This window comes from Mercenaria mercenaria, chromosome 18 (genome assembly GCF_021730395.1).
Source record: "Mercenaria mercenaria strain notata chromosome 18, MADL_Memer_1, whole genome shotgun sequence".
NCBI classification, from domain to species: domain Eukaryota; kingdom Metazoa; phylum Mollusca; class Bivalvia; order Venerida; family Veneridae; genus Mercenaria; species Mercenaria mercenaria.
In genome coordinates this window covers 36,156,756-36,166,369 of record NC_069378.1, presented here as the reverse complement: position 1 = coordinate 36,166,369, position 9,614 = coordinate 36,156,756, and the positions used below count along the sequence as shown (strand labels likewise).

Sequence of the window (9,614 nt, the reverse complement as noted above, 5' to 3'; positions counted from 1 at the left end):
CCACGTAAATATTACATTATAGAAATTTTCAAAGCAACAGATTTTTTAGCATCACCTGCTTTAAACAAGAAAAAAGCGCATTTCCAAAACATCGAAAAAATTCGCCCCGTGGAAAGATCTAAGCCCTCTCGACCAATGGGTTTAACGTTTAAATTTTAAAGCACCCCCACTGTACCCTACAAAAAGATACAGGGGAGTAAGGGGTCGGGTTAATAAAAAAAACATCGAAAGCCCAGCCCAAACCCCTTTACAAGACCGGCTTTAAAATATGGACCCCACCAAAATCATCCCCCTGGGCACAAATTCAAATGTTTTTTATTTTGGAAAAAAATTTTCCCCAAACCCCTTTTGTGAGTACGCAAATTTTCTTTATAAATTTATAAAGGAACTTTTCCCAACCCCTTTAGGGTTATCAAAAAGTATAAAACTGAGGAAAAACCCCGCCGGGCAAATGAGCAAAAAGTAGGTTTGCATCAAAACGTTTCCACGGTCACCACTGAAAACGCAAAAAACAAACCCTTTTTTACTTTGATAGATTTCAAAATCACTAAACGAAGAAATTTAATTCATGTAACCCCTGGCACCAGATCAAAAAGAAAATGCCTCCCCTACTGTTTAAAAACCCCCACCCCTAGGTATTCTATAAGAAACCCCTGGTTTAGAAGGGGGAAAAAATCCCAACCCGTTTTAAGGCATTTTTACCTAAAAAAAACCCCGTGCGGTAAAAAGTGTACTATGGTATCAAACAAGTGGTTTAATTTTCTTCCATTTTTATCGGTCACTTTTTTTTCAAAAATTTATCTTAGAAAAACAACCGGGAGTTTATGGAATTTCCGTTAAAAAAACAAAAAAATTGCTTGAAAATTCCCCGGGGAAGTTTTCCCTTTAGATTTTCAAAAACCCTCTGATTGGCTTTTGTGAACCCTAAACCAATCGTCATTTTACTAAAGTGTTCGCTAAATGGAAAATGACCTAACTTGGCAAAATGATAAAAAAAAAACAAACAGATTTCAGACCAAGTCGGTTTTTAAAATTTAAAAAGCAAAATACAAGATGAATTTCATTCATCATTTCGAGTTTTAGTGTCAAATTATGATGTTTTTAAATTCTGTTTTTGTTTGTTTACGTTTCGCCAAACATGTGCACACTGCCGTGACCTCTAGACCGGATGTTCATTAGGGAAGGTCAAGCAAGTTTTTTCTGTAACGTTGACGAAAGCATAAAATATGTTGATAATCTCAGCAATATGGAATATTGAGACAATGTGACTGGTGCACGATGAAAGATAAATTATCGCTTGTTCAATATACTAGGAGCCCATTCACCGAACTGCACGTTTAAATTGAGAAATGTACGACTGAATTAGGTTAGTGCACTTTCCCGTTCATGACCATGGTTCTTATAGAATACCTCGGGGTAGGGTATAACACGTACGGAGGCATTTTCTTTCTGATCTGGTGCCAGTGTCATGTACCAGAAATACTGGGGAAAAATGATAAATTACTGGTGCAATCAGAAAGGCATAATTTGAGCAACAAATAAAACGCCGAAAAATGATGGGATGAAAAAAGACAGTGTCTAGAAGGAAACCAGCAAAAAATGCAAATATGACATTTTGTGTCAATAGTAATACATGTATATATGCTTCTCTTTAAAACCTCAGTTTTAACAAGTTCATTAATTTCAAAGGTGACTGTCCGTCATAGCATCCTATGTCGAAGATGTAAAATAATTTGATATGTAATGCTGTGTAAACACTGTTCAACTTTTTATAATGGAAGCTGACCATAACTCTTAGGGGCCCAAATATTTGACATATACTAGTTACATGTTTAGACAAAGAAACACTGGTAATAATAATTTCATAATTGCGAGCCAGCAGTATCTGAGCAGAAGATTCGAGTATTAGAAAATTCCCATTAGTTTGGAAATGCCGCCAAAGCTAGGGAAAAAAAGCATTGTTAATTGTTTTAATTGGGAAAAAATATCCTCACATATATGTAAATAAATCAAAATTTCTTTTTATATTTACTGTAGCACTTTCAGTGCGCAGACATTTAGTCAAGATTTGACGTGACCTCTCTTGCTTTAATTACCTTTCTTTTGGAATTCAAAAATTTTGTAAATACATCCCAAAGTTGAAAAGAAGCAAAACTGAAAGTCTACAAAAAAAAGACAACAAAAGTTAGCAATCATTTCTCATTTGGGATTTTTTTTAAATAGGAATGAATGGTAAAGTGTCTGCCAGTTAATTTTCAGTACAAAATTCATTTCAAATAAATGTAACACTTATTCCATAAAACGAATCTTATGATAACTGAAGACAAAAAGGGGAAGTACATGTAATTGCCATATCTATAGTCCAACTAGAACATCAATACTCGAGGAACTATGACATATATCAAAAGAAATATTTCAATATTCAGTTTAACCGTATTAAGGTTAAACTCTTTACTCGGCAAAAATGACTCTCCTTATACACCATACCGTCACGTGATCAGGGAATTCTGGGTCGGGTATATAAACGCCCGTCTCGCCAGATTCCAGTCTTTTCGATTCAGAGTCCACTGAACGAGGTAGATTCATTGATACTTTAAACAAAAAATTTAGTTTAAAAACATTTAAAAACTTATTAAGACTTAATATTTTCTTTCTAAACTATGTTAAATTAATTTAAGATGTTGTTTTTTATAAATTTATAAATTTGCACTGATTTAAAATGCTTTTAAAGCAGGTTTTCAAGACGACCACGTGGCAGCACATGGTGAGCACATGCGATTATATTGGAGATCAATAACTTGTAAATTAATGTTGCATATCATAATCGATGAATCTTTAAAAATCAAATTATTTATAAATATTTTATTGTTATAATAATTATATTCAGATCTTGATCTATAAATAGATAAATTATAGAATTTATGTCGCTGACGTCATGACCGCATGCAGTTGCGAAGCGCGTGCACATATAGATATGTAAACAATTGATGGGTCCTGAAAATTTCTGAGCTACCGGGTTTCGAACTCTGCCTTTGTGGATGTTTTCAAACATATATAAATTCTGATCATTTTAAATCATTTTGTGGCCATCTTATCTCACAGTTTTCACTATTTTATCTTGAGATAAAATCCGAAGATGCCGAAACGCAAGCAGCAGGAAGAACTATGCCAACAGTTCAGAGGAAGCGGACGTCTGGCCAAGGCGGAGGTGACAGTGTCCAGGAGCAAGCTGGGGTGCCATCTGATTTAACAGTTGGAGCTCCATTGAATTTGTCTTCACCAGGTGAAAACATTTTTAATAATCCAGACTGTATGCTAGCCACACACGTCCCGCAAACGGTGAAAGAAAAAATTTGGGCCAATCAATATGTAGAATTGCAAAATTATGTTAAAAAAAGAACCAGGGTTGGACTCTGGCGTTAAGCAAAAAATTCATGTGTTGAACGGCGAGTTGATGATTTCTCCAGCTGAAAATAGCTCTACCAACAAATTGCTGGAAAAAATCGAAGTCTGGTCTGACGCTTTCATAATTTTTATTTGCATTTATATTCAGAAGCACCCTAGTCAAACCCAAAATCTTTGCAATACTTAGCTAATATAAGGTTTGCAGCGTCGAAACACATTGGTTGGGCTACTTACGACTCGAAATTTAGACTCAAAATGTCTACTGACTCTAGCCTAAAATGGGAAACGATTGATCCCTGTCTGTGGATGTTATACGTACAACCTATCCAAAGTTTTCAAATACAGTCTAGCCACAAAAGATGTTTCCCTTTTAATAACAAAGGGTTTTGCAACGAAAGACAATGCAGCTACGCCCATAAATGTCTAAGGTGTTCTGGTGATCACCCTGCTTTGTACTGTCCGCTTTACTTTCAGCAAAATTTAAGAAATAATCAAAGTTCATTTGCTAGTATCCGTCCTAGACAACATTTTCCTCAAGCCCGCTTTTCGTCAATAAATGGTCTTAATTTCAGGCCAAATGCTCGACAACCAAACCAACGTTATCAAGGCCAGAGAGCTTTGGGACTTGGCCAGAACACCCGTTAAAACACCTGTGTTAAAAGAAAGACTACATTTTTTACCCGATGGGGACGATGCAAATTTTTGTTAGACGGTTTTGTTCAGGATTTAAACTCAACTTATTGCGGTCCTAGAATACCAGTAATATCCGAAAATTTGTCTTCTGCACGACAGCATAAATCTGTATTGTCGGCCAAGTTATTTGAAGAGAAATGTCTAGGTAGACTAATGGGACCTTTTCCTTCCCCTCCTATATCAAATTTACGTATAAATCCTGTGGGCTTGGTTCCAAAAAATTCTGGCGGTTGAGACTTATCACAAATTTATCACATCCAATTGGTAGCAGTGTGAACGAATTCATAAGTCCAGAATATAGCAAGGTTCAATATTCTCAATTTGATAATGCAGTAAACATGGTCCACAGACTTGGTACTGGTGCATATATGGCTAAAGCAGACATCAAGTCTGCCTTTAATCTATGCCCGGTTTGGCCGGGTGATTTTGAACTTCTGGGTATCAAATCCGACGAAGGTTACTGGTTTCAAAAAACTTTACCACAGGCGCGTCGTGCTCATGTTTCATATTTGAAAAATTTTCAAAATTTATTCAGTGGTCTGCTGAGCAGGAGTCAGGATCGCGAAATATTGATCACCTATTGGATGACTTTTTTATGGTTGAATCGTCTGTAAATAAATGCCTTCATTCGATGTCTAGTTTTGATCACGTATGTCGAGAACTTGGCGTTCCTTTATGTGAAGAAAAATGGGTCGGTCCTACACAATGTCTTACATATTTAGGACTTGAATTGACTCTAAAAATCAGACGATTCGGGTTCCTAGTGAAAAAATAAGAAAAGCTATCAGTCAGCTACAACCTTTAGTTAAAAACCAAAAGAAAATAACATTGAAACAACTCCAGTCGGTGGTTGGACTATTGAATTTCATTTCTAAGGCTATACCGGCAGGTCGTGCATTTTTACGCCGACTCTATGATGCCATGGCATATGCTAAGAAACCCCATCACTTTATTAGAATATCAAGAAACATGAGAAATGACGCGACTACCTGGTTAGAATTCCTTGAAAAATTTAACGGCACATGTATATTTAGCGAATTAGATTGGTTACACGATGATACCCTTGAACTTTTTACCGACGCCTCCGGCAATAGTAACCTTGGCTGTGGGTGTTACTTCCATGGGTCATGGGCGGTTTTTTAAATGGCCATCTCACTGGGAAAATCATGTCTTTGGGGATATAACATATCTCGAACTGGTACCCATCCTCATTGCATTTTCATTTGGGGCGGACATATGCAAAACAAGAAAATTCTCTTGAGGTCTGACAACCGCGCTTTGGTTGAAATAATAAATAAGAAGTCCTCAAAAAAACAGAAACATAATGCATTTAATTCGCAAATTGGTTCTTATTCTCTTACAACAAAATATTCAAGTCAAATGTAAACATATTTCGGGGAAACGGGAATACTATCGCTGACTCTATTAGTCGTTTTCAGTGGGGAAAACTGTTCGAAGCACTTCCGGTAGAAGCCAGCCCTCGAACCATGCCAGATTCCTTCCGAGTGCGTGGAGATCTTCAATCCGAAATAGATACCCTGATAGCAGCCTTTATATCGGATAATACAAAAAAGAGCTACAACTACTATTTAGATAATTTTACTGCATTTGCGAACAGCTTAGGTCTCGAACATCATTTTCCACCTAAAACTAACGTCATAGCAGAATTCATTGCCTACCTGTCCTTGAATCAGTACTCTCACTCAACTGTTAGCGGCCATATAGCCGCTTTAAGTTACGTTAACAAAATCAATGGATTGTCGGACAACACAAAACATTTCATGATCAAAGCTATGCTAGAGGGTTTGCGTAAAAGGCGCAAGAACTGGGATTGTAGACAACCCATCACCGGCTCAATCCTCAGCAAACTCATTTGCGTCCTTAAGCATGTATGTCGATCCAAATATGAGGTTATGTTTTCGCGGCCTGTTTCTCTCTGGCCTTTTTAGCTCTGCTTCGTATTAGTGAGTTCGCCTTACCAAATAAAAATTCCAAAAAGTATGTCCTGCGTGATCAAGATATTTTTATGGGAACCAACATGATCAGACTTTATTTTCTATCATCGAAAACCGACCAAAGGGGCTGCGGTACTCATTTAGATGTTAAAATCGATCCCCATAATACCCAGTATTATGATCATATAAGCCACATACTTGGCCTACAGGAACAAAACATCTGTCCCACTTTTCTGTCATTTTGATGGAAGTCCCCTGACAACATTTCAGTTCAATTCCGTTCTTAAAAAAGCGCTCAAATATGCTGGCTTGGGAAATTCAGGTCTAAAATCACATTCTTTCAGGATAGGAGGGGCAACCACTTTGTTTAAATCAGGATTCCCCATTTCAGAAATCAAATATCGTGGTAGGTGGCAATCAAATGCCTATAGATCATACATCAGATAATCGGAGCCGCAGTCGGTCCGAGACCCATAAATTCCTACTAGTTTTCCAGTTCACAAACACATTCCCGCATCTTCACGCTATTCATACAAATCTGAAATGTGCATGTGTGCTATCCGAGCTTTGCTGAGGATATGCCATTTCGAATTGATTGTTTTATAAATAATACCGTGGGTAACTGAGCTTTACTGTAGATTATAATTTATGCCATTTTGAAATAATTATGCCGTGTCTATCAGGATTGTACTGAATGATAAATAATGTTGCGGCTACCCGAGCTATATTGAAGGATACGCCATGTTGAAGTGTGTATATCAAATAAATAAATAAAATAAATTTTGTTGCGGCTATCCGAGCTATATTGAAGGATACGCCATGTTGAAGTGTGTATATTATATAAATAAATATAATAAATTTTGTTGCGGCTATCCGAGCTATATTGAAGGATACGCCATGTTGAAGTGTGTATATCAAATAAATATAATAAATTTTGTTGCGGCTATCCGAGCTATATTGAAGGATACGCCATGTTGAAGTGTGTATATCAAATAAATAAATATAAGTTTTGGGCTATTTTACCAATTTATATTATCCAGAACCCCCAAAAGCCCAGAACTCCATTTGACGACCCCTATTTTAATCAAATTCAAATTTAAAGAGGAAAAAATAAAGTATTATATACAATTTTGGCTAAAAGACTGCTGAGCTTAAAGTGGAGGCAGGCAGTCTGTGTTTATTAAACAAAGGGTTGTCACTTTCAAAATTATAAAGTGATGTTATCAGTTGCCATATGCTGTAAAGTGAATGCCGGCAACACCTTTTGGCTTTTAAATACGTAGGTCCCCTAGAACAGTAATTGCTATTTTAACTCTGTTGTCAGGTTAAATAGCTTGAAAACATCTTTACATGTTCATTTTAATCAATAAAGTAGTTTTTTCCCCTTTAAATTTTGCAATCGAATTAACTGCCCAAAGCTCCCTTCGCGCTGCAAACCATATAATTATATCTATTTTTTTTTTTTTTAAATCTATTAATAGTGAAAGTAAAGACACACAATGTATGGATAATTGGTGACTCACTCATCAGAGGAGCACAACAGGCAGCTTATTTACGTCCCGATGAAGATTTGGGCCTAGGTAATTTCGTTAATGTTTTATGGGAAAGCGTCAGCGGGGTGAAAATTTGTGACTTATATGATACTGTGCAATACCTATTGACTTTCAATCCGCCGCCAGAAGTTTGATCATACATTGTGGGGAAATGACCTTGGATCATCCGGTATGACAACGCTAAAATTAACATGGATGGTTAAAAACATGCTATCTGAGTGGTTAGGGATGATGCCAAACACAAAGTTTGTTTGGTGTCAGATTCTACCGAGGAGATCCTGGCGTTATATTCCGGACTATGTTATAGCAAACAAAATGCGAGCACGAGTTAATAGTTGTCTCGGAACTTATTTCATAAAACACGGGGGTGCTTATATAAAATTCTCCGAGATTAATCAAGATCCCATTTACTTTTCATCAGACGATTGCCATCTTTCTTCTTTTGGTTATGACATTATGGTTAACATTTTTTCGGGTGCTGTTTATACGTTCCTATTTACTAGTGAACAAGTTTTCCCCAAAACAGACATGATACAGCTTCACCCTGTTCACTGAATTTATCATTTTATACAGTAATACTGATTAAAAATAGTTTACATTGTCTTGTACGTATATACTACAACGTTAAATAACCGAAAGCTAGAAATATCTCGTCTGCTAATAAGTAATTTTGATTTATAATTTACAATCATTAGTATACATGTGTTACATAAAATTGTCATGGCGTTTTATGATATTCCGCTTTGGCGGAAGGTTCGTTCGTTTCACTCTCTCACCTTTTTGGCGTTTTTTAATATCATAAAACTCTTGCGTTCGTTGACGGGGCAAGAAACTACGTCGATTCATATTGACACTAGTAATCTTAATCCAGCCATGACAATTTTGTGCCAATCCTTAATAAAATAAAAATATATAAAACATTTGTACTTAGTCATTTTTTGCTGGGTAATATTCAGTTTAACCGTATTAAGGTTAAACTCTTTACTCGGCAAAAATGACTCTCCTTATACACCATACCGTCACGTGATCAGGGAATTCTGGGTCGGGTATATAAACGCCCGTCTCGCCAGATTCCAGTCTTTTCGATTCAGAGTCCACTGAACGAGGTAGATTCATTGATACTTTAAACAAAAAATTTAGTTTAAAAACATTTAAAAACTTCCCACCCTACCCTGCCCGTTTTTCTCGTGTTTGTTTTATATTTGCAGGATATCACCCATCGTCGTGGCTGGAGATAGCTGAAACATTTGAGTTTGCAACCAGATGCCTTGAATCCCAATGACGAGCAAAGCACAAATACAAATAGACTTTTTAAACATTTGTCGCCGTTGTCGGGACAAAAAAATTGTGATTCAGCGTTTTTTAATATCATAAAACTCTTGCGTTCGTTGACGGGGCAAGAAACTACGTCGATTCATATTGACACTAGTAATCTTAATCCAGCCATGACAATTTTGTGCCAATCCTTAATAAAATAAAAATATATAAAACATTTGTACTTAGTCATTTTTTGCTGGGTAATGTGTAATTGCGGTCTTATATCCAATTGCAACTGAAGACACCGTGTAAAAATATGGCCCATATACTTTATACTATAAATAAATTCTGTTATCAACAAGAGCCATGTGGGACCAAAACAATAAAAGGGAATAATTCTGTAACGAATCAATTATGCTTCCGTACAATATACTACTCAAAAGCCTTGTCACTAAAAGAGTTAAAGACTCATAATGTCTCTGTTTAAAATGTGAACAGTAAATATGCATTTCATCTAAATGGGCAATTGCTTTATCTGTTTTTGGCCTTTTTTTCTACTTTAAATAGTAGAAAAGGGGGCTCAATTTACGAAAACACAAAAATGAGTAGTTGAACCTAAGCAATGCGCATGATTAAGTGTGTGAAATTTCAATCCATTCTCATTAGTGGTTACCGAGATAGCAGCAAATTTACAACAACAAAAAATCAAAACAAGAGCTGTCCATAAGATAACGTGCTCGAATATTCTACA

The 9,614-nt window shown here is 36.3% G+C and overlaps 1 long non-coding RNA gene across 1 annotated transcript; it reads left to right on the top strand.

The window, feature by feature from the left end:
• Positions 1–3,174: 3,174 nt before the first annotated feature.
• Positions 3,175–9,100, top strand: LOC128550762 (uncharacterized). The gene is made up of 3 exons (XR_008368426.1): positions 3,175–3,283; positions 7,535–7,633; positions 8,815–9,100. It is a non-coding gene; the product is annotated as an uncharacterized LOC128550762 (long non-coding RNA).
• Positions 9,101–9,614: the final 514 nt, after the last annotated feature.